A 25505-nucleotide genomic window follows, 5' to 3' on the forward strand; every position below is an offset into this window, starting at 1 on the left:
GAAGTTCTTTCGAAATACACTGTTTCCCATAGTGGTACAAGGTAGGAATATATCAATATCTCAGTGTGTTTAAATATCGTTAATGATTTTGATTTGGACAGAAGATATCCGACACTTCTGCTATAGTAAAGTATCCAATTTCGTTTGACCTCACTCAAACTACAGTTGGCATTTCACCTAGCCGACCGGGGTTTTATCCGCAAGTCATACGTGAAATATAAATAGAATGGATATATTCCATCTTTGTTTATTACAGAGTTAACTCCCTTGTGAATATGTATCCGTTGTGACCTTATTACGCCATGAACAATGATTTCAATGTTATCGTATGGTGATTGTTAAAATTTCGCATTTACCTTTGGATGGAGTTTTAAGTTGTAACTTACATAATTGTCAATGGTTCATTGTGGGTTTTTTTTATAGAGAATCAAATTTGCTTCATGTTATTCATTTAGTTTGCTATTGTAAAAAAGATCAAGGTTCGGTTATAACTGGAATAAGAACGTTTAAATCATCCAACAATCATTCAAGGTGTTTACATGATTTCTAATTTCTGTAAAGTCGTGATATACCACGTCTTATAATTTTTATAAATGTGTTGGTTTAAATCTTGAAAGATTTATATATGTTTTTAATTTTTAATAAATATCATTTGCTTATATATTATCGGTTTTATTGGTTGCTATTGGTAATTTTGTTTTCAATCATTTTTGAAAAGTTAAATTTGCGATAACGAATAGGCTTTCGTTCAATAGAGTTTGAGTTTCCAAAGAACCGTTTCCCTTTTTCAATCTCTACAAATACACGGATGTAGATATTTGTATCAAAACTTTCACAAAAAAGGTTATACATGTACTCGCGAGAAAAAATATCCGATAATATTATACATATTTACTTAAATATAATTCAGATTTTGCTTCTACCGATGATTTTTCACAAAATATTAAAGCAAAAAAACAACTTTCTGAACATTTTATTGGGAAATAAATACAAACCAGTGACGTCGATATTTATAACGTCACATCTGATTGGCAGATATAATGGGGTAATGATTTCACAGGAAACAATTGAAAAATGAAGTTTGGAAAGATTGTTTATAGTAGTACTTCAAAATTGAATGATAAGAATTTATTGAATACATTGCCATGTGATGGAGATGGAGATTCATGTATTACACAAAACATTGCGTGTACTCACATAATTCGCCGCTTCGAAGTTTATTTAGAAATGTTTTGTGTTATATCTCCATTTGTGTTATATCTCCATAATATACATTCTAACCATTAATCATTTATCCTTACACAAACACCGTATCGCAATACGCGCTGGACTGTTGCTATGTTACTTAACACAACAAACAACATAGACGCTAATTAAGAAATTAGAAATAAAAAAATCTTATCAACAAAATATAATTTCATTATTTGCGGTTGAATGCTTATATTGTCTGGAAAATTGCTATCAGTTCCACAGCACTTTCGTAGAATCTTCGCATGAATGCGTAAGTAAACAGAAAGTCTAACAGTACTTGAGATCGATAATTCATACCTGAAAAGAACAAATTATAATTATTATACAACTAAATCATAGTTTTCGGTTTCCTTTTATTTATTTATATATTTTTTTGCTTGTGCCGATAGCAATTCGGAAGCGTTAGTCAACCAGACTAATACACTCAAATACTGAATCCAAAGCAAACCTTATAAGGAATTGTAGATATAGCAAAATATAATTTAATTTTCTACACTGGAATAGTTGTTCATGCAGACATAATGTTTATGTTTGTTGCTACCCCGGAGACATAAATCCAGAACGAATCATATGCATGATGGCATATCAATAATCGGGTCACGACAACAGTAGCATATGGCATAGGAACACACTTGGCATGAACAATGTACATTGTATTACAAGGAAATAGTTCTGTTACGATCACTGTGTCATTGGTACTCTTTACGAAGAGAAAGTCATATGATGATGCTAAATATTCTCTTCGGCTGCAATAGACATGACTTGTTCTGTACTTGATGATGAAGGTATTAGTAAATGAAACAGAATTAACCGTTAGTCTTCGCGTGTTATTGATACGTATACATACCACCCAATGTGTGCCGAACACAATTTATTGTATGTCGTGTTAACGTTCAAATATATATTGTACTGCACGGAAACTTACTTTAAATTGTTCTTTATTTAGACAGAAAAGAATAATATTTATTCAATAATCTCTTTCTTTCTCTCCATCATTAGGTAAAGTTTATCTGAAAATAAAATCTCAATGTAATGGTGCCAGACGGCGTCCGCCGGTAAAAAGGCCTACATAACTTACTAATAACCCGTGAAATTATTAAATTGTAGTACCCAAAGAAAAGACAATTGAACAAGAAAACAAACAATATCACATGAAATATGAAAGGCAATAAAGGCAAATTACCATTACCGGTAGCAATAATTAGATAAAAACGTGTTAATTAAATATTTCCACGTCAATAACTTTGTTGATTGTTTAATAAAATTAATCCCATGACATGTTTCATACAATGTACCTATCATGACGACATAGAATCGTGTATAATTGACTATGCTGTAAGCTTATTTTAATAGGGAATTATAGCTTGTATTTATATTGAAATGATAAATATCAAAGAAACACAATTTAACAAAGCATGACAATTGATTGACTCGTGCCCTATCCGGGCCACGAATTCACGATCTGTGATGAAATACGGTTGTATTACCATGCTATCCGGAATCGCTGTCCGCTCTATTTTGTCTGTTAGTCTCGCCGTCAAGTAGACGCTTGTAATGTTAAGCTATATGTAAGTTAAGCGTTCTAGGGCCTAGGATTATTGCAAATAGAGGGCGCTAAAGTCGTTGCCCGGCAGTATATAAAGCCGCGGTTTCAACGAGAGTTTTTCTTAGTGTTGAACGAGCTGCTGAAGCGAAAACACCTAAGTGGTTAATACAAGGTAAATATAGATGTGCCTGAACAAGGCTTGCCTATATACGTCAGTTGATAATAACTTACGGAAGAGATTGAGATCGGAGATTGACGTGCCTGAATAAGGCTTTCCTCCTCCGCGTTATATACTCTGGAGAGTAAGTTGTAAACTGAGCCTTGGGATTGCTCGTTGAATGATTACGATTACATGAATCATTGAGAGTACTAGTGATTACTCTGTGAGTACTCGGTAAAATGTAATGATTGTGTGTGAATCATTGCTGGAGTGATTGCTCTGAGAGTGCTCGGTAAACGTGAGTGCTCAGTAGCAGTGAGTACTGTGAGTGCACAGTGATTTTGAGTACTCGGTAGCTCGGTAGTGTTAAGCCTTAGGGAAAGGTTCTTATAGATAATATTACATTGATTTTATCGTAGTCTGATTATATATGTGCGAGTAGGGATTATCGAATCACCCGAGGTAGGGGAGACTACTCGCATAGGCTTATAGATCACTCAGTATTTGTTGCTAATCATTTAATAATTATTTCATCGGGTTTTGTCGTTCTGTAAATATAATAGAGAGAGCTGTTTCTTAAGATGTTTCCTCTTTATTGGTCTTGGTCAAGAGTGACAATTCAAATGCACATACAATACAATGGAAAGATTAAAGTTACACTTATAAGTTTACAACACATCCAAGAAATAACAGGCAGTACAGTTTACAATAAAAGGTTTACTACACACTGAACACTTGATAATTTAGTTTAATAATTTGGGGAAAATTAGCAAATAATCAATTATATGGTAGAACTCACTTGACAATGAGAGGGGTAATGAGAGAGTAATTAATGATAATAGAAACGACAATAATGATGAAAATAATCAGAATAATAAAGAAATTAGTATCTTAAATTGTAATCTATAAACTTTGACCTTTGTCGATAAGTTATAAAATATATCTATACTGGAATTCAGCTTTAAGTACACTAATAAAGGGAAATTCCTATTTATAAAATATATCTTCAATTTATGTAGCTTAATGTATATTATTTCATCATTTACAAACTCAAATGAGAATATTAATATAATTAACTCCATAAATTGTTATTGAATACTAGATAAACCAAACTATACAATAACTGGCTATTAACTAATTAAAAATGATCTGTAAACACAATGTGTTAAAAATCTAAATTTGGTAACTGAAGACTTAATTTACACAAGAGAAAATGATCAAACTGATCATGAACCAATGAATAGTTACACACTATGCTTAATATATAGAATATCTTGTAATTCTATGAGAGAATAGTTCTTCGAACAAGAATACAATAAAATATTAAGCGAATAATCCATTCGCACCTATAAATTCTCCAAAATGAGTAATTCTAGATATTTTATATACTTAGCTTAATTTCTGCTTATTTAGGATAAAGAACAATCAATATTTATATCCATTGATCAATTATGATACAATTATAATACATCTATTTCAATCAAAGAACTTTTGGTAATTATGATAAACATTTAAACATGAATCCTATCAGAAACATTGATTTTCAATATAACAAGGGAGGTAACTGTTACTACATATTTGCTTGTTTTTAAACAGAATAAATTGTTTCATATATAGAGTTAACCTTATTCAATTTAGGATAAATATATTTGTTTCAGAAACAAGATCAAAATGCGAAACATATTCCTGAGCGTATGAATTCAATCATTTAGCAAAATCAAGCTTACACAGAGACAACATTTATAAACAAACATTTCAAAATTATAAGACGGCGATGCCTCTTATGCTTTCAGTGACATTATAGATCAAACCAAATTGATAAATAATAATAATATCACATTTACAGTACAATTACCTAGTCTATAAATGATATATCCAACCTTCAGCATGTTGATGAGTTTAGAAAACATTTTACGAAGAAGATTCTTTCTCGAGTTGTTAATTTTGTAAAACGCAGGAAATGCGCTAACCAACAAAGGGGAGTAACTCTCATCACTCGCATAAGTTAGGTTGCACACCAGTAATTACAAAGTGGCCAAGTTTGCAATATTTAAACTGGTTATAACAACATGCTTTCAGTATAGAATTTTACAAATATAAAACACAAGTAAAATAAATAATACAAATTAATCAAAAACAATTGATTTGGAATTAAATAATTAAACATTCCATACATTGACTTTAACATAATTATCATATACAAGTTATACACTATACAACATACAAAATATCAAAGTCTGTGCTTACCTGTAAATATAATAGAGAGAGCTGTTTCTTAAGATGTTTCCTCTTTATTGGTCTTGGTCAAGAGTGACCAGACCAGTTAACCGAAATCAGCATCTCGACAGGTGCACATGCGCAGTGATCGTTAGATCATAACCTGCGGACTCGAGTGGTCAGACGCGCTTACGGCAAAAGCAATTAATGACCTTCGCGTAAACATTGAAAAAGACCTTATAGCAGTGTCTGATTTTACCGACAAAGATCTGGTTAGGTAACAATATCCGGCGCTGTCAACACTTAAGCTCTTAAATTAGGGTTTTGAGTAATTCTTATTACAGCTCTGAAACTTGTCCTTTGTTCATATTTTTCTGACACATTAATCCGGAAGTTTCTATTATGTTTCTACCTAAGGCAAGCTATAGGTAATGAATTTACACTAGTATATACATATATATACGTTCTTATTACAATTATTGAAACTTTCAAAATTGAAATAAAACAAGTTTGAATTAAAAACTATTTGAACAAATGAAATCAATCATAGTTAAAAATAAAACAAAATAACACACTATTTTTCACTATGAAATATCCCTCCTGCTTAGAAAAATTTTCGTCCCGAAAATTAGTAATCGACAAGTGAATAAAATTAAAATAGGCTTGTCATGTGTTCACAGTATTATAAAGGGATCATAGTTCAGAATTCTTTACAATGCAATTCGTTGAGAAAAAAAATGAAATTTACAAGTCATCATACATAAAATGATCACAAAAATAATGTACACATTTGAGAACAAAAATTTACAGTATTTACAATGAGCTCATAATATAATCACATTTCAATCTACAATTCTTGTGTGATTTACATGCATGTTTGGTACACAGGCAGTTCTGTTCATAGACATTTCATGTCCCATTTGTTACAGAGTACAGTCACTTAAGCAATGAGAAATAACCATGATGTGCAAGCAAAATATATGCTGTATAAGGCTGCGCCAAAATTCTTTTTATTTTTCTAGCTCGAAATGGTGAGACTCGATAAGATTTGCAGGGGTAGATGCGATGTTTAGTATGGTTGTTAATGACATAAAATTCTGACCAATCAAAATGAATTATTGGGAAGATTTTACCATGAATAGAAATGTTACTAATATCTATAGGAGGGCAAAATGTCCAGTTATCTGGGCACAAAGGTAGAGAAGTTACTCTAACAAGTTCACATTCGTGACCACTGGTCAGTTCAACAAACAGAGAGGTTTTGTTAGTCTTAATAAGCTTTTTCCAAATTACATACACAGCAGTAAGGATGAAGATAGTTGTTAGAAGGGAAAGAGTGACATATGGCCATGGTGTTAGCAGTGAATTGTATACATGTTCTGACATGAGAGTAGGTGTTGTTGGGTCAGGTAAGGCTTGATAGTGAAAACTTGGAATTACAGGTGGAACAGTAAAGGCAGAAGACTTTTGAGCAAGAAGAACTACAGCAGAAAGCTTTCTAAGTTTAGCATACAGATAGAAAACCAATACAATTGCTATGCTAGAGGTAACTGTTCCTATTAAAGCAATAACACCACTAGTATCTGGCCAATTAACTGTCTCAAAAGGAATCTGACCTTCTATCATTGATTCAGCTAAAGAGGAGAAGACAGTTTCACGTTTTTGGGCTTTTTGGGCAATCTTCTTTCAAGCTCAGATCATACTGGTTATCATTTGCAAGATACTTAGAGAAAGAATGATTGTAAATTTTGAATGAAGGAAGCTTAATGTAAACAAACTCAGAAGAAGACGTATCACCTAATATTGATGAATGTTCAGATGGTGGAAAAAATTCTTGTAATAGAGCTAAGTTGATGGGATGGACAACTGAGATATCACTAGTTCCGTTTCTACATGATCCTAACCGAGGTGGCATAAACAGATTGTTTGAAGTAAGGGAACATCTACATGGTATTTGAATAACACAAAAAGTACATCCTTTAATGATTCTCTGTCCTGAAGGACAATCCAAGGCTAGCATAGTGATATGATACAAAAGTAATGTAGAGGGGGCCAGTTCCTTAATACTGGGCGAAAGAGCATTTGCGATAAATCTAAAATCACAATTTTGTTTCACTGAATCCTTGTGATTGTAGAACACAGATGATAAACATGATGGTTTGGCAATTGAGGACAAAGCAACTTGAAAAGGGCAATACAATATTTTATCACCTGAACATGACTTCAACTGGTCATGTGAAAGAGTTGAGAAGTGCTGATTGTCATGTGTATGTAAGAAGTAGTCTGGGGTGCCAAGTAGCTGTGTAGCATGAGTAGACGAAGCGTTAAGTGGAACAGGAACAGAATACACTTTATACAAAGAAAGTGGTTCAACAAAGGTAGAAATTGGTATTTGCAAAAGAATGTACAAATTTCCGTGGTGTCTAGCAAAAAGGAAGCGTGCGAATGAGTAATAATACAATGGTTCCTATGTATTATATTAAATCCCGGAAACTTCCTATCTATGATACTTTGTATTTGTTTCAGGGAGTCATCAATAACATGAGGTGCAAGAAGAAATGGAGATAACTTTCCTTTCAATAAGTCATGTGAATGGCTAATTTAGCATGTTCTAGGTGTTTGTCTAGAATTGTTGTAGCGTTAATTTGCATTAACATCATCTTTTCCAAAAGTACAAATTCGTGTTCTATTCCATCTAAAGATCTGGCAAATTGGTTAGATAAAGTTATTGTTTGATCATGGTTTGTTTTGATTGCATTCATAACATTGTCAAATCGATCATTTACCGTAGAAATGAAGGATGTAAGTTGGTGTGCTTCGTCTGCCATAGCTTTTGCTAGCTTAACATTATTCCTATTCAAAATCTGCATATGACGCTTGAGATTTGAAACATCACTTGAAGTAGCTGTACCAAAAAGAGACTTGGATATCTCTCCAATAAAATCAAAAAGACCTCGTTTGTTTCGACGTGAACTGAATGGTGAATTGTTTGGAAGGTAGGAATGTGGAAATTAACCGATGCAATTCTCTCACAGTCTCGTTAACGTTTGCCATACATTGAGTACGAAGATTGTTCAATGTTTGAATCACTGAGTTAGCAGACTCACATGTTCTTCTCTTGCAAGGGACGATGTCTGGTAGTGACAAGCTTGTTGGTAGTGGTATTTTAAAGGTGTGGGACCAATATTCCTGTCCAAGATGCAACTTTTGCGCTGGCTCAAATAGAATGCCATAATTCAATCTTTGCACGGATGTTGATTCACTAAACACTATGGGCAAGCAGAGGAGGGCCATCACAATCACGTTCCACATTTGAGGAAGACCAAAGACACCTACAGAAGACATAGAGGGGAAAATAAAGATTAATCGTATAATATGCCGATAAAGAGTCGTCGACTACTCTTAAGCACTAAACTGACAGAGATCTGCCAAGATCTTAACACATTATTCGATAGACAGAGAGAAAGTAAAGTAAGATGGTACCACTATAGTTGTCTAAGGGATAATCCTCTATATAGGATCGTATTCATTGTGAGAAACAAGTCAATTTTGACTGTTTGCCTCTTTTTCTCGCTTTTTCCTGACTGCGTACGCTTTATATGGAACATTCTCACTATTTCTGCAGGTATATTTTCAACTGGTTCCCAGGTTCGATCTCTGTATCCGATCCATTTTTACCTTATATTCCTTTTTTACCGTTTCTTGTTCTGCATTTCAGTAACTTTTCAACAGGATAAGTCATGGTTTGAATATCATTATTTCCTGGCTGACTTGCATCATCAGCACTTTTGTCATGTTGACTATTTGTCATATGTGTCCCAAGGTCAGGGGTATCATCATTATCTGCAACTGGTGCTGCGGGTGGCACTCTAGGAGCCACAAGTGGTGCTATGGGTTGATTCACCACTGGTACATTAGGTGTATCAAACTTAGGTTTCTGATTTGAGCTGGTATATGGCTTCAGCCTGTTTGCATTTATAAGAGACTTCAACTCTTTATGTGTATCGCACCTGCGAAGTTTGTATGTGTGATTTGGTCCTATATCCACAATATAAAATGGTCCATCAAGAGGATTGTGGAGTTTGGGTGATAAACCCTGTGGTACTTTTGTTGTATGAAGCATTACTAGGTCATTCATTCTAAACGTGGGAACAGACGCTTTCTTGTCGTGATGTTCTTTTTGCTTAGCTTGTGCTTGTTTTATATTCCTTTCAGCTACAGTCTTCACATACTTCAGATGATTCAGTAACTGTAAGACATGAGTCTTAGCATCTTTGTTTAAGCCGTCTCTAGGAATGAGAGATGTGTCAAAGGGCAGGTTCATCTCTTTACCGTAGAGCATATGATATGGAGACAGGTCTGAGGATTGAGTAGAGGGGCTCATACGAAAGGACATGAGAATCCCAGGCAGAAAATTGGGCCAGTTTTGCTGGTTCTTGTCAACATAAGCTCTTAGACACTGTGCTAGAGTGCTATTCATTCTTTCGCACGTAGAATTGGTTTGCGGGTGGTACGAGCTTGTAAAGTGTCGAGTGACTTGGAAAATTTCACAAACTGCAGTGACTAACTTACTGAGAAAGTTTTGACCTCGATCACTGACAATAACTTGGGGTGCTCCATATCTGCTAAATATCTCTCTAAAGAGAACATCTGCAATCTCCTTTGATTCCTGAGTTTTTAATGGGGAATGCTTCAGGCCATTTGCTAAATGAATCTACAATAAGTAGAATATACTTGTATCCTTCTTTTGATGTAGTTATTGGACCTAGAATATCCATATGAAGCCTTTGAAAGGTATCAGTAACGGGCATTGGGGTCAATGGGGCATGACGAAGATGTATGGGCTTTTTGATTCGTTGACAAGTGTCACATGACCTGATGTAGTCTGCTACATTCTGGTACATCTTTGGCCAGAAATATTTCAGCTGAATAGCTCGATAAGTTCTATCAAGACCAAGGTGTGCTCCACCAGCTTGACAATCATGATATGACAAGAGCACATCTTCCCGCAGACATCTGGGAACTGCCAATTGTTTGAAGTAATTCTGTGCTCGCTTAGCACGGGTTTGGTACATGTGATATAGAACGCCATCTAAAACAACATACTGGTTTGAAAGATAAAGAATTTTGTTTGCAGAAGCCTTGTCATCTGGTAAATCTCCTTTTGTTAGATATGAATAGATACCTTTGAAATCAGCACATTCTGACTGAAGTTTTGATACATTATCTGCTGGAATAGAGTCACTCACCTCCATGACCGTGTCATTAATTTTAGCACTAGCATGTGAACCTTTGTACACAAATTTAACTTGTAGAGGTTTGTGTTGTTTCGGTTGAATATTGCTTACCTCAGCACTTGGTAATACATCTTCTACATCGGGGGTTGTATCATTATCATACTCACGACGTGAAAGAGCATCAGCTACCACGTTCTTTGGTCCTGCTTTGTAAATGATCTCATAATCGTATCCTTGTAATAATACTGACCATCTGGCGAGTCTCCCTGTTGACTCTGGTTTTATCGTTTTTAGCCAAACTAGAGCACTATGATCTGTGTAGATCTTAAACTTCTTACCTGTGAGATAGACATGATAAGCTCTAATACCTTCAACAATTGCTAGTCCTTCTTGTTCTGAGACACTATACTTACGTTCGTGCTGGTTCAACGATCTACCTCCATATGCAATGACTTGTTCTCTTTTGTGTTCGTCAATTTGACCTAATACATATCCTATAGCTTCAGTGGAAGCATCTGTGGTAAGAATGAAAGTTTTTGTGTGATCTGGATAAGCTAAGACAGGTGTAGATGTTAAGGCATCTTTTAGGGTATCAAACGCTTGTTGACATTTAGATGTCCATTCAAATTTTATGTCATTATTGAGTAGTTTGTTCAGAGGAGCTGTGATTTTGCTATGGTCTTTGACAAACTTTCTGTAATAGTTACAGAGTCCAAGAAAAGAGCGTACTTGCTTTTGAGTAGTAGGAGTTGGAAAGGAACGGACAGCGTCTGTTTTTGAGGTGTCTACTTTCACACCGTCTTTAGAAATGACGTGTCCAAGATAGTGGACCTCTGGACGAGCAAATGAGCACTTACTGGGCTTGAGTGTAAGGCCAGCTAGTTTAAGTCTGTCAAACACTTCCTGTAAGTGTCGGATGTGGTCGTCAAATGTGCGTGAATACACAAGAATGTCGTCCACATAGACAAGACATGTTTTCCAATTCAAGTCTCTCAGAACTTTGGTCATGAGGGCTTGAAAGCTAGCGGGGGCATTCACTAAACCAAATGGCATGCGTTTCCATTGATAAACGCCTGATGGAGTGACAAAAGCTGATTTGTGAGCTGTGTCAGGGTCCATGGGAATCTGCCAGAATCCAGAAGCTAAGTCGAGAGTAGAAAAGAATTGAGCATGCGATTCACCTATTGAATCAAATACATCATCAAGACGTGGAAGAGGAAAGGAGATTTGCTTAGTAACAGCATTGAGCTTTCTATAGTCTACTGCAAAGCGCAGTTGACCATTTCGCTTTTTGACCATAACTACCGGTGATTGCCATAGACTAGTTGACTCCTGAATAATGTCATTATCCAGCATCTCTTGAATTTGCCTGTTCATTTCTGCTTTTACTTCAGGGCTTTGTCTATAGAATCGTTGGCGAATAGGGGATTCATCAAATGTCTCTATTCGATGTGGTGATTCAAGAGTGTTTCCTAACTCTGACAGGTCAGTGGCAAAAACTGATCTATTTTTAAGAAGAAAAGAAGAGAGAAGATTTTGTTGATGCTGAGAGAGATTGGAGGTCTGAAGGTCAAAAGATAGGTCGTTCTCTGGAACTGCATTGTCTTCAGTAATGGAAGTATCTATTGGGGGTGTCTAGCGACATGATAGAATTTTCTTCAAAAAGAGAGACTGATGCAACTGTTTGATTCTTTTTGATTTTTATATCCCTGTCAGTTGGGTTCATAATTTGCATACAAGATAACTTCCCTTTCTTAATGTAAGCTATACTTTTTGCTCCTGCTAATTTTAATTTAGGGAGAGATGGGGAAGGTTCCAGGATCACAAGAGAGCCTAAGGGTAAATGTGATACTTTGACAGGTAACTGATAAACACTATTTGCTGGAATTACTTCTGATGATTTTTGCTCTTGCTAGGGCTATGTCTACGTCTATTGAAAAGGTTGTTTCTGTTGTGTGCTGTCTTTTATGTGTAGTAATTTTTGCTGATGTGTCAAAAATAGCACCATTGTCTCCAGATAAAATCCATACCTAATATCATTCCTTGGTGAAATTCTTTAAAAACATGAAATTTCTGAGTAATTGCAACATTACCGAAAGAAATAGAGAGACATAGGACACCAAGACTGCGATGAATTTCACCGCCAGCTACTCGAACACTAAGGTCAGATTTATGTAAGTTTGATATGTCAACGGAAAGTTTCGTTAACATAGGCAAGGCTACAACAAGAAATAGTTGCACCTGTGTCAACCAGTGCTTTCACTGGAAGGCCATTGACCTCAACACTTACAGAATTTCTATCGACCCGCTGTCACCAATGACACACACATTCACTAGGAGTTAGTAGTTTAACTGGTTGAGTGGGAGGTTTTGGAGACAGTTTAGCATCTTTGATTAGTTTGTTAGCTGAGTTATGGTGCCTATCCTTGTTGGGGATTAGGCGCGTATCCCTAGCACCTATTGTTAAAGTTGCCTCTACCCTTTTATTTAGAGGACATTGCCTAGCATAGTGGCTGTACTCATTACAAATGCTACATATTACATGAAATGCAGGACATTCTTGTCTAATGGAACAGAACTTTACCACAACCGCAAGGTCTGTTCTGCCTCGATTGATGTTTGTGTTGGTATCTCTGATGATCCCGATTCTGATGCTGATGGTGCTGCTGATGGTGCTGCTGATGGTGCTGTTGATGGTGCTGCTGCTGAGGTCGTCTGTGTTGTTGGTGATGATGAGGCTGGTGTTGATGTGACGGTTGGTACGACTGTTGAGTTTCTGCTGCTTGGCTGTTGCTCTGGACTGCATTTACTTGTACTGTTTCCAACTTTTCAATCTTTGACATCAGTGTTGAAAACATCTGCACCATTTCAGTTGAAGTTTGAGAGTCACACTCAAGTTCAGCGTTTGCTAAATCTATAGCATGTCGAAGGTCACAAAATGTCTTCGGTTCTCTTTAGGTAGCACACACCTTCGAAGTGATGGTAGTAGTCCCTGTACTATAATTAAAATTTTTTTGCCTCTTCAGGCATGCGCTGACCTAAAGCCTGCTTTTTCTGCACGCTGAAGGTAATCTTTTACTTTTTTCATCTTGTGTCTGCTTCAGAGACATGAATTTGATATTAATTTGTTTGTGATCAAAACGTTCATCGAACGCTGTCTTAAAGTCAGCAAGGTTGCTTACAGTTGTTTTTTCTGGTAGGCTGTTGTACCATACCTGAGCTGACCCTTGAAAAGTACATCCGAAATGCTGCAATTGCATCCTCCTCACTAACTTTGAGGAATCGTCTCCATGACTGCATTGTCCTCCACCATATTTCTTTTTGGATCTGTACCGTCAAACTTTGGTAGAGTTACACCAACACCTGACATGATAATAGGCTGCGTAGTCTGTAATGAATGTTTGTGTATGTTGGAGGTGGGGGGGTGGGCGGTTAGGATCTCTGCTGCCTCTGGCTTATTAGAAAGAACTGAAAACGCTTGATGACGATTCTCGGACTATTAAGATAAGTTGATGTGGTTTTCTGTTGTGGCTGTGCGCTCCACTTTGTGTGAGAGAGTTTAGGTTGATGTTATGTCGGTACTGTAGTATCGATGCAGATTGAAGGGCGGACGGATGTTAACGACATATTGCTGTTGCTCCTTGTGTCGTATGAAGTTGTGGATACCGGTTGTTGTGGTTAATTAGGAGGGCCTGGTTTATTTACTGCGACACTCTCATAAGGAATCTAGAAGGAAACTCATCCAAGTTTTCAACGGGTTTAGTCGTTCTGAGTAAATTATAATAGAGAGAGCTGTGTTTCTAAGATTTTTCCTCTTTATTGTCCCTTGGTCAAGAGTGCTCAATTCAAAAGCACATTGCAATACAATGGAAAGATTAAATTGTTACACTTATAAGTTTACAACACATCCAAGAAATAACATGCAGTACAGTTTACAATAAAAGGTTTACTACAACACTGAACACATTGATAATTTAGTTTAATAATTTGGGGAAAATTAGCAAATAATCAATTATATGGTAGAACTCACTTGACAATGAGAGGGGTAATGAGAGAGTAAATTAATGATAATAGAAACGACAATAATGATGAAAATAATCAGAATAATAAAGAAATTAGTAATCTTAAATTGTAATTCTATAAACTTTGACCTTTGTCGATAAGTTAATAAAATATATCTATACTGGAATTCAGCTTTAAGTACACTAATAAAGGGAAATTCCTATTTATAAATATATCTTCAATTTATGTAGCTTAATGTATATTATTTCATCATTTACAAACTCAAATGAGAATATTAATATAATTAACTCCATAAATTGTTATTGAATACTAGATAAACCAAAACTATACAATAACTGGCTATTAACTAATTAAAAAATGATCTGTAAACACAATGTGTTTAAAAATCTAAATTTGGTAACTGAAGACTTAATTTACACAAGAGAAAATGATCAAACTGATCATGAACCAATGAATAGTTACCACACTATGCTTAATATATAGAATATCTTGTAATTCTATGAGAGAATAGTTCTTCGAACAAGAATACAATAAAATATTAAGCGAATAATCCATTCGCACCTATAAATTCTCCAAAATGAGTAATTCTAGATATTTTATATACTTAGCTTAATTTCTGTTTATTTAGGATAAAGAACAATCAATATTTATATCCATTGATCAATTATGATACAATTATAATACATCTATTTCAATCAAAGAACTTTTGGTAATTATGATAAACATTTAAACATGAATCCTATCAGAAACATTGATTTTAAATATAACAAGGGAGGTAACTGTTACTACATATTTGTTTTTTTAAACAGACTAAATTGATTCATATATAGAGTTAACCTTATTCAATTTAGGATGAATATGTTTGTTTACAGAAACAAGATCAAAATGCAAAACATATTCCTGAGCGAATGAATTATTTAGTAAAATCAAGCTTACACATAGACAACATATAAACAAACATTTCAAAATTATAAGATGGCGATGCCTCTTGTGCTTTCAGTGACATTATAGATCAAACCAAATTGATAGATAATAATAATATCAGATTTACAGAACAATTACCTAGTCTATAAATGATATATCCAACCTTCAGCATGTTGATGTTACTTTTTTTTTTTTTATTAATTTAAAAAAAAACAATAAAAAATTTTAATTAAAAATATAAAAATAAAAAAATAAAAATTAAAAATAAAATAAAAAAAAAAAAAAAAATAATAAAAAAAAACCAAAATAAAAAAAAAAAAAAAAAAAATAATAATTTAATATAAAAAAAATTAAAAATTAAAAAAAAAAAAAAAAAAAAAATAAAAAATAAAAAAAAAAAAATAAAAATAATAAAAAGTTTAGTATTATACAAAAAAATTTAAAAAAAATTCTACTAAAACATTAGAAACATGCTTCTGAGCCCTATAGACTTTGATCAAACTACCTTACCTAAGCCTCGGGTTACGCGTGGTTATGGAGCTTGGGAGAGCAATAGTGCAGCCGGATAAGTTTATTTTAGTACTTTGTTTGTTGGATTGGGGCAAGCAAAACAACAAAAACCACTATGAGTCTGGGGGGGTGTGGTGTGGGTAAGAATTTTATGTAGCATGGAGGGGTAGTGGTGTGGGCGGGGATGATCGGGTGATAGGTTGGGGTCTGGGTCTATTATGAGCATGGTCTGATCTCATTCTGACGCAGAGGGGTGATAATCTGAGTCACCAGTGTAGGGCCATATTTATTTTTTACCCATGGGCAGGCTCATGAAGGGGTCCCCTTTGGGATGGTGTACACACGTGTGCCCTGAGGTTGTGCAAGAGGGGGCTCTCCATCGGCTATTGTCGGGTGAGGTGGGGGGGGGTTTTGTTGTAAAAGGGTGCAGTTGTTGGGAGGGAGGGCGGGAGGGGAGGGTGTGGCGGTTTTTTGGTTGTTGTTTGTGTTGTTTTGGTTTTTTTTTACTGCTCTCGGCGAGGTTCATGTCCTTCTAGGTAAGACAACCAAATTCTTGTTTCTGTCGCCATCATATTTACACCCCCCCCTCTGCCTCTCGGCTTGTTCTCGCTTACCTACCCACAGTGAAATCTGATAGTTATGTTATGGCCACTTTCCATCATTTCTTCTGGATTATATGGATGTTTGGCAGGGGTTGCTACCCCCGATAGTCAACGTTGATCTTTGATGTTCGGGATGGACAATTTTTGAGTCTTGGACGGCGGTTGGTGGAGGGGGGGGGTTCTTTGCGATTGATAGGTGAATTGTCGGAGTGATTGGGGGGTTTTTTCTTTTTTTTGTGACTGGTGTTCCGGTGGGTCACAAAAACTCATTTTGAGATGGAGCATCTGTGGCCCTCAGTGTTTAATGATTGTTGGCGGGATATTCACTACAATCTTACATTAACGGTGGCCCGGGGCGGAGATCCCCCCCCCCCCCCCCCCCCCACCCCCCCCCCCCCCCCCCCCCCCCCCCCCCCTCATGGGTTCCCCCCCCCATTCACCTAATTTTTTTTTTTTTTATTTTTTTTATAAAAAAAAAAAAGAAAAAAAAATTTGTGTGCGCATGGGACCCCCGCCGAGCCCCGCCCCCCCCCTCCCCCCCCCCCCCCCCCATTTGTCGGACACCCCCGCCCCCCCCCCCGCCGCCCCCCGCCACCGCCCCCCCCCCCCCAACCCCCCCCCCACCCCCCCTAAATACCCCCCCCCCCCGCGGCCCCTGCCCCCCCTCCCCACCCCACCCCCCACTCTGCCCTACCCCCCCACCCCCCCCCGCCCCCCCCCCCCGCCCCCCCCCCCCCCATTTTACCCCCCCTCACCCCACCACGACCCCCCCCCCCCCCCCGCCCCCCCCACCCCAGGCCCCGCCCCCTCCCCGACCCCCCCCCCCGCCACCCCCTCCCGAACCCCCTAAACCACCCCCCGCCCCCCCCCCCCCCCCCCCCCCCCCCTCCCCCACCCCCCCCGCCCCCCTCCCCCCCCCCCCCCCCACCCCCCCCCCCCCCCCCGTCACCCCCCCCCCCCCCCCCCCCCCCCCCCCCTGACCCCCCAGCCCCCCCCCCCCCCCCCCCCCCCCCCCCCCCCCCCCCGCCCCCCCCCCCCCCCCCCCCCCCCCCCCCCTCCCCCCCCCCCCCCCTCCCTCCCCCCACCCCCCCTCCCCCCCCGCCTACCCCACCCCCACTCCGCCCCCCCCCCCCGACCCGCCCGCCCCGCCCCCCCCTCCCCCCATTCCTCACATCCCCCCCCCCCCGTCCCCGCTCCACCGACCGATCCCCCCCCCCGCCCCCCCCCGCCCCCCCCCCCCTCCCCCACCCAACCTGCCGCTCCCCCCACCCGCCCCCCCCCCCCCCACCCTGCCCCCCCCCCCTAACAACCCCTCACTATGGAGAGCTAAAGCCCCGCCCCCCCACCCTCCCCCCCCCCGCCACCTCCTCCACCCGCCCCCCCCCGGAAAGAGTACGCCCCCCCCCCCTTAATTCCCTCCCCATCCCCGAAGAAAAGTTTGGGAAATTGATTGGGAAAATCCCGTGGGAAAGAAAAGCAACACCATCCCCCCCCCCCCCCCGCCCCAAAAAAAAATATTTTCCCCACAAAATCCGAAATAGCCCCCCCGTCCCCCCCCCCAAAAACCGCCCCCCCCGCACCCCTCCTAAAAATCCCCCCACCCCCGTCCCAAAAATCATTCCAAAAAATTTCAAAAATTTCAAAAAGAATTTGTTCCACCTTAATTTTTACCCCCTCCCCCTCCAATAGTGAAAGTTACACAATAGGCCTTTCGAGATACCAGAATTGCTCGAGTCCCTTGAGAAATCAAAGGACTCGGCAGCTGGACAGACGAAATTCCATATATGTTTTTAAAACAATTACCAGACTCTTCACTAAAATGTCTTTTTAACTATATTTAATCAAGTTTTACTCTTCTGGCAAAATTTCCGAGTCTTGGAAGGAATCTACTATTATACCCCTTCCGAAGCCCGGGAAAGATGCTACAAAAAAAAAAAAAATCGATGCCAATAACTATCGTCCTATTTCATTGACGAGTTGTATTTGTAAAACTCTAGAACGTATGATAAATACTAGATTAGTTTGGTTCCTTCAATCAAACAATATTTTAAGTTCTTTGCAAAGCGGCTTTAGAAACCGCAGGGGGAACGGTAGACCACTTAGTTTAGAATACATTTATACGAGAAGCCTTTGCCAAGAGAGAACATCTTGTGGCCGTATTCTTTGACCTTGAAAAAGGCATACGACACAACTTGGCAAATATATATCTCCATGATATCGGTAAACGTGGTAATTTGCCAAAGTTTATATCAAATTTTATATCTGACATGGCATTTCAAAGTTCGAACGGGTTCAATTTATTCTCAGAAACAGAAACGCAGGAGATGGGGCGTCCCTCAGGGTGGTATCCTGTCCGTCCACACTTTTTGGACTAAAAATTAACAGCATAACTAAATGTCTTGGCCAATCTACGGAAGGGCCTCTATTTGTGGATGATTTCTTGATCTATTACAGATCAAAATCATGCACACTATAGAACGACAACTACAACAATGTTTAGGCAAATTACAAAATTGGGCTGACGAAAATGGCTTCAGATTTTCAAGATCAAAAACTGTCTGTATGCACTTCTGTCAAAAACGAAAACCACACAATGATCCTGACCTCGCACTCAATGGAATTAAAATTCCATTAGTTGAACAAACTAAATTTCTTGGACTAATATTTGATTCGAAACTGTCCTTTGTTCCACATATCAAACATCTGAAGGATAAGTGCTCGAAGGCGCTGAACATTCTACGAGTTCTTTCCTAGTCTGATTGGGGTGCAGACCGTGAAATGCTTCTACGTATCTATCGGGCACTTATTAGATCAAAACTTGACTACGGCTCTATTGTCTATGGATCGGCTCGCAGCTCCTATCTACAGATGCTTGACCCTATACAGAATCAGGGACTGCGTCTCGCACTTGGAGCTTTTCGAACAACACCTGTGAAGAGTCTCCATGTGGAAGCTAATGAGCCATCTCTAGACGATCGTCGAAAGAAATTATCCTTACAGTATGCTGCTCAACTGAAATTCAACCCCGAAAATCCCGCATTTAACCTTGTATTCAATCCACAACATCAAGAAATATTTACAAAAAATCAAAAGCTCATACCAACATTTGGCATCAGAATTTCAAAATTTTTGCTGGAACTAAATATAAATTTCGACACCATTGACGAGTACACAGTATCGGATGTACCACCATGGCTCATTCAAACACCTGATATCAATTTATCTCTACATGAGAGGGCAAAATCCAGTGCATTACCCGAAGAACACAAATCCTCCTTTCGGGAGTGCATTAGGGCTTTCCCTGACCATGTTCAGATCTACACTGACGAATCAAAAGATGGTGATAATGTTGCGGCAGCATGCTGTACATCTAATCACTGCTCCTCTATCCGACTCCCGGATGTTGCCTCCATTTTCTCTGCGGAAGCATGTGCTATCGGTCTGGCGCTTGACCATACCGAAGAACACCGAATTGAAAAGACAATCATCTGTTCAGACTCTCTTTCGGTTCTTCAGGCTTTGAAATCAAGAAGCCCTAGAAATACTCTAATCCAAAATCTTTTAATCCGAACATTCCGATTATCTTCTAAAACTCAAATTACTTATCTCTGGATTCCCAGTCATGTGGGTATAAAGGGGAATGAACAGGCTGATAAAGCAGCTAAGACTGCTCTTCGCCTAGCACAAACATATATGAAACTACCATACACCGACATCAAACCTTCAATTCAGTCAGCCATCAAACACCATTGGCAACAAAGGTGGTCTACCGGAACAAACAATAAACCGTTTAAAATTCAACCTACACTTAATCCTAAACTGTCCAGTCGGAGAGACCGCAGAGAGGAAGTTGTTCTCTCTCGGCTCCGAACTGGACACACATATTTTACACATTCCTATCTATTGAAAGGGGAGGATCCTCCTACATGCCATGCATGAGATTCTCCTCTCACAGTGGAGCATATTTTATTGATTTTAAACACATACGAGATAAATACTACGATGTCTCCGACATGTACACTTTGTTTCATGCCGTGAGACATAATCGTATTTTTAATTATCTCAAAGAGATCGGTATTTTAAGCAAAATATGAACGCTTTCTCATTATACATCGTATCAACACAACATTTCATCGTTTCATCAACTTTGTGCATGAGTTTTCTCATGTGTTTTAGCTAAAACTATTTTATCCCATGCAAACCTTTTTTTTATCAAATAAACGTTTACAATCTGTGTTTTTACTCCTTACCTGCCTTTTCTTACCCTGATCTTTTATCCTGAAAATAATGCATGATTTGTAGTTTGGCCCTAAATGACCTTAGTTGTCGATGGGCCGTAAAACTCAAACAAACAAACAAAAACAAACAAACGCTACAAAGTAGATCTCGACAACGCTTTCCCAAAGCTGTCAATTTTCAACGGCATGTTCTATTTTCAATGGCATTCGGAGTCAGTTTTCAATGTTAAAAAAATACCCGACAACAATTTTTAAAGGAGGTCCATTTTCAACGTTTCAGTTCCGGTTCCAACTGACTAACATTGTTATGAGGTTAGTTTTCAACAGGGTCCATTTTCAACGGATCTATGTGTAAAATGCGCTTAAATATCAGTATACAACAGCATTTCGGGTCATCATTCAACGTTGAAAAAAGACCTGAGGTCAGTTTTCATCGAGGGTCCATTTTCAACCCAATTCTGGATTTGGTTCCAAGTTTTGATCTCGCCACTGATTATGATTTGGTGTACATGGAGGGATTCGCATGCACCCTCCCTACACCAAACCTCTGAACCAATATTTTTTTTTTCTGAACCCCGATGACCCCTTGATAACCTTGTGATATAGCCTCTGCTATATCTGTAGTTTATGCTGTGCTGTGGACTCTGCTATCTCTGTGGTTTATGCTGTTCGGAGCACTCTGCTATCTCTGTGGTTCATGCTGTTCGAAACACTCTGCTATCACTGTGGTTTAGGTCATGTTGTAGACTCTGCTATCTCCGTAGTTTAGGCTGTGCTGTAGACTCTGCTATCTCTGTGATATAGGCTGTGATGTAGACTCTGCTATCTCTGTGGTTAAGGCTGTGCTGTAGACTCTGCTATATCTGTGGTATAGGCTGTTCGGAACACTCTGCTATCACTGTGGTTTAGGTCATGTTGTAGAATCTGCTATCTCCGTAGTTTAGGCTGTGATGTAGACTCTGCTATCACTGTGGTATAGGCTGTTCGGAACACTCTGCTATCTCTGTGGTTTAGGTCATGTTGTAGACTCTGCTATCTCTGTGGTATAGGCTGTTCGGAACACTCTTCTATCTCTGTGGTTTAGGTCATGTTGTAGACTCTGCTATCTCCGTAGTTTAGGCTGTGATGTAGACTCTGCTATCTCTGTGGTATGGGCTTTTGCTGTAGACTCTGCTATCTCTGTGGTTTAGGCTGTGAAATAGGCTCTGCTATACATGTAACTGTGTTTTTTGGCTGTGCGGTACACTTTGCTATAACTGTGGTTTAGGCTGTGCTGTAGACTCTGCTATATCTGGTTTAGGCTGTGCTGTGGACTCTGCTATCTGTGTTGTTAAGGTTGTGATGAAGACTCTGCTACCTTGTGGTTTAAGTTGTACTGTAGACTCAACTATCTCTGTTGTTTAGGCTGTACTGTAGACTCTGCTATCTCTGTGGTTTATGCTGTTCGGAACACTCTGCTATCTCTGTGGTATAGGTCATGTTGTAGACTCTGCTATCTCCGTAGTTTAGGCTGTGTTGTAGACTCAACTATCTCTGTGGTTTAGGCTGTACTATAGACTCTGCTATCCCTGTGGTTTAGGCTGTGCTCTATAGACTCTCCTATCACTATGGTTCAGGCTGTGCTGTAGACTCTGCTATCTCTGTGGTATAGGCTGTTCGGAACACTCAGTTATCTCTGTGTTTTAGGTTGTTCGGAAAACTCTGCAATCTCTGAGGATTTGGCTGTACTGTAGACTCCGCTATTTTTGTGGTTTAGGCTGTGCTGTAGACTCTGCTATCTCTGCGGTTTTGGCTGTGCTGTAGACTCTGTTATAACGGTGGTTTAGGCTGATCTGTAGACTCTGCTATCCAGTTTGTGGTTTTGGCTATGCTGTAAAATCTGCCATCACTGTGGTTTAGTCTCTGATGATCTACCAGAGAAGCAGAAGTATATCAAGTCTCTGGCCATCAAAGTTGCCCACATGATAGTACACGGAAGTGTAATTCTAAGACAGATTAACAAGCATGAAGGTATATATAGAATGAATTAAGAAACCATAGAAACAAGATGTTTTCCTATTTTTTTTATTTTGAAGAAATTTTGCATAAATACAAAGAGCATAGACATATGACATTAACATAAATATATTTTTTAAATCTAAATAGTCATATGCATTTATGTACTTCTCTGTTCTCTAATAGTGTAGATAGATAATGCTGTTAGATATAATGCACTCCAAAGGTATTACTTGAAATGACAAAGTTTACTCTATCTATATACATAACATATAACATTAACATATGTTAATTGTATATAATACTTAGTTATCAGTTTTTCGAGTTTCCTTTATGATATATAAATATATATACAATGAACATATATGATCATATATAATCATTCAAATAAATTTAGTCCTAAATGAAAAGGAGCCAGGAATAAAAACCAAGAAACTAGTTGCCGTGTAAACAAAGGGCTTTACAGTATCATGTAGTTCCTATGCAGTATGATCGTATTTTTGAATTTAGATTCAAAGATTAAAGACATTTGTAATTTGCCAGTTACTCATTTTTAAAAAAGCAAGATAAAATACTAAGTAAAAAGGAAAAAGAGAAAAGAAGAGAATAGAGAGAACGAAGTGGCAATGGACTGACGAAGTTCATCATTCTCAATGAGATTCATAATATCATATGTAAATCAGATTTTAGATACCACACAAAGATCATGACTATTTCCAAAGGCCCTACAGAGGCCACATGGAGGGATATGGTGGATACAAGTAGACAATCATGTAAACAGAAACTCGTGAAACTGGCATATACCTGCGAAATAGGCACACATCAATGAAAAGTCATAAGCAACGGACTCAGGTTAGATGCGACACAATTGCAGACAGAGAAAATCCCCTTTACAATGATTCCCGCAATGAATTACTCCAAAACCTAAATAGGTACACTAATACACATACTCATATAAGTATTGACACATTTCTATACGGATGTCCTGATTGTGGTATAAATACAAATAGATAAATACTTAAAGATATTTATGTATTCATAGGAATGTCTCAACGTTTTAATTTGCATAAGCTAGAGTAAGCCTTTATATTGACCTTTGGACTTATTCATAGAATATTTTTCATATCAATTAAGAATATGTAATTTTGTAAAATCCTTGAAATAGTTGGAAACTAGTTGGGCAGCATTGCTGTGTTTCTGTGTTAAAAACTGATTTTCATTTATGTAGTTTATGATTCTTTACAACAGTTAATGAGTTATCATATTATCATATTTCTAAAATAAAATATTGAACTATGTATATTTCAAACAATAACAGTTTGGATGGTTATTACCTGTGTAATATTGTACATGGACTTTTGATTAATCCACCTAACTGTATATTATCCCATAAAAATGTTTTGTCTCATATATACATATTCAATATGATACATTATATATATATATATATATTGATATTATGATCACTATATCCTCATGTTTAGATTATAATTGTGTGTAAGGTGTGTGTTATGGTGTGTCTTTCTGTGTTAAACCTGAGTTACCTCCCCTGAATGTTATTATATTTTTTTCATTTCAAAAATATTAATGTAACAATATATGTATAGATATTATAACTGATTTATATATAAACACTCCATCCACCAATGGAGGTAACTTATATAGGCCTAGCCTGTTGTTCCATCCTATTGACTGTACCATCAATATGTCAATAAAATTTGTTGAAATGAAAAAAATGCAGACAGAGTAAAAAATGTGCATCTGTCTGTCGACGATTGTCAGAATGTTAGATAACTTTTTATTATGAGGTGTTATATAGTGAATCTATACAGAGAAAGACTTAGAGCGGACGGCAACACCACCAGCTGCCAAACGAGTGATCGTCTTGTGATCGTTGACAAAATGCCAGCACACATACCGCCATATCGTCACTTACAGGCCTAAAGAGACATACACATATAAAAACAAAATGCTGAACTGCACTAAATGCCTAAGTGAGGTACGCACTTTTCGTCAATGTCCTAATGACTGGCTATGTAGAGATTGTGGAGTATCTGGACATAAGCTTTCTGATTGCTCCAAACCTATTCTATCAGACCGAGAAGATCTTGGTAACACAGACAAAGTCATAAAATAAATAACGCACATGAACTTGGTGACGACGGCGACGACGACGTCGTCAAACAGCAAAGACGTGACGATACCGATAAAGAGTTTTACTCCAGTGTGGAGACTAAAACAGAGAAGACCATAGATCTGTCCCTGCAATCCAGACATAAAGATCCTACCAAACAACTGAAGTTAAGTGTAAGGGAACACAAACAAAGCCTTCAAAAACAAAGGATACACCAAGCTGGTCGAACTCTAACTTAGCTGAAACGAAAACTACACCAAAGTCTGGGATAAAGGCATCAAGTCGCATAAAACATTCTCCCAATTCGCCAGCAGAGGTCTTAAATGATCAGCAAATCCGAATGTTAAATAAGAAAGGAAAATGGTCATCGACTTAGAATTCCAGCAATTATATTACACACTACTATAGACATACTGAAATATAGACACGCATTCAGTTGTTTAAGTAAATGAATGAGATAGAATACAAAATAATGTACTAAACTACCAATATCTAACCCATCATGCATTTTTTATATATTTATATGTACATGTACATTAGATGTGTAATATATTTAAAGCATGCATGTGATATGACTTTAAAAGAAAATAACCTTATATTTGGATATGGTCAGATATGTATTTATCTTTGCGTATACTATTTTATGACACCCGCAGAGAAAACAAAGA

General features: G+C 38.0%; 1 pseudogene; it reads right to left on the reverse strand.

The window, feature by feature from the left end:
• Positions 1-5438: 5438 nt before the first annotated feature.
• LOC138330775 (uncharacterized) lies at positions 5439-24627 on the reverse strand (annotated as a pseudogene).
• Positions 24628-25505: the final 878 nt, after the last annotated feature.

Source organism: Argopecten irradians, chromosome 9 (genome assembly GCF_041381155.1).
Source record: "Argopecten irradians isolate NY chromosome 9, Ai_NY, whole genome shotgun sequence".
In the NCBI taxonomy this organism is placed as follows: Eukaryota; Metazoa; Mollusca; class Bivalvia; order Pectinida; family Pectinidae; genus Argopecten; species Argopecten irradians.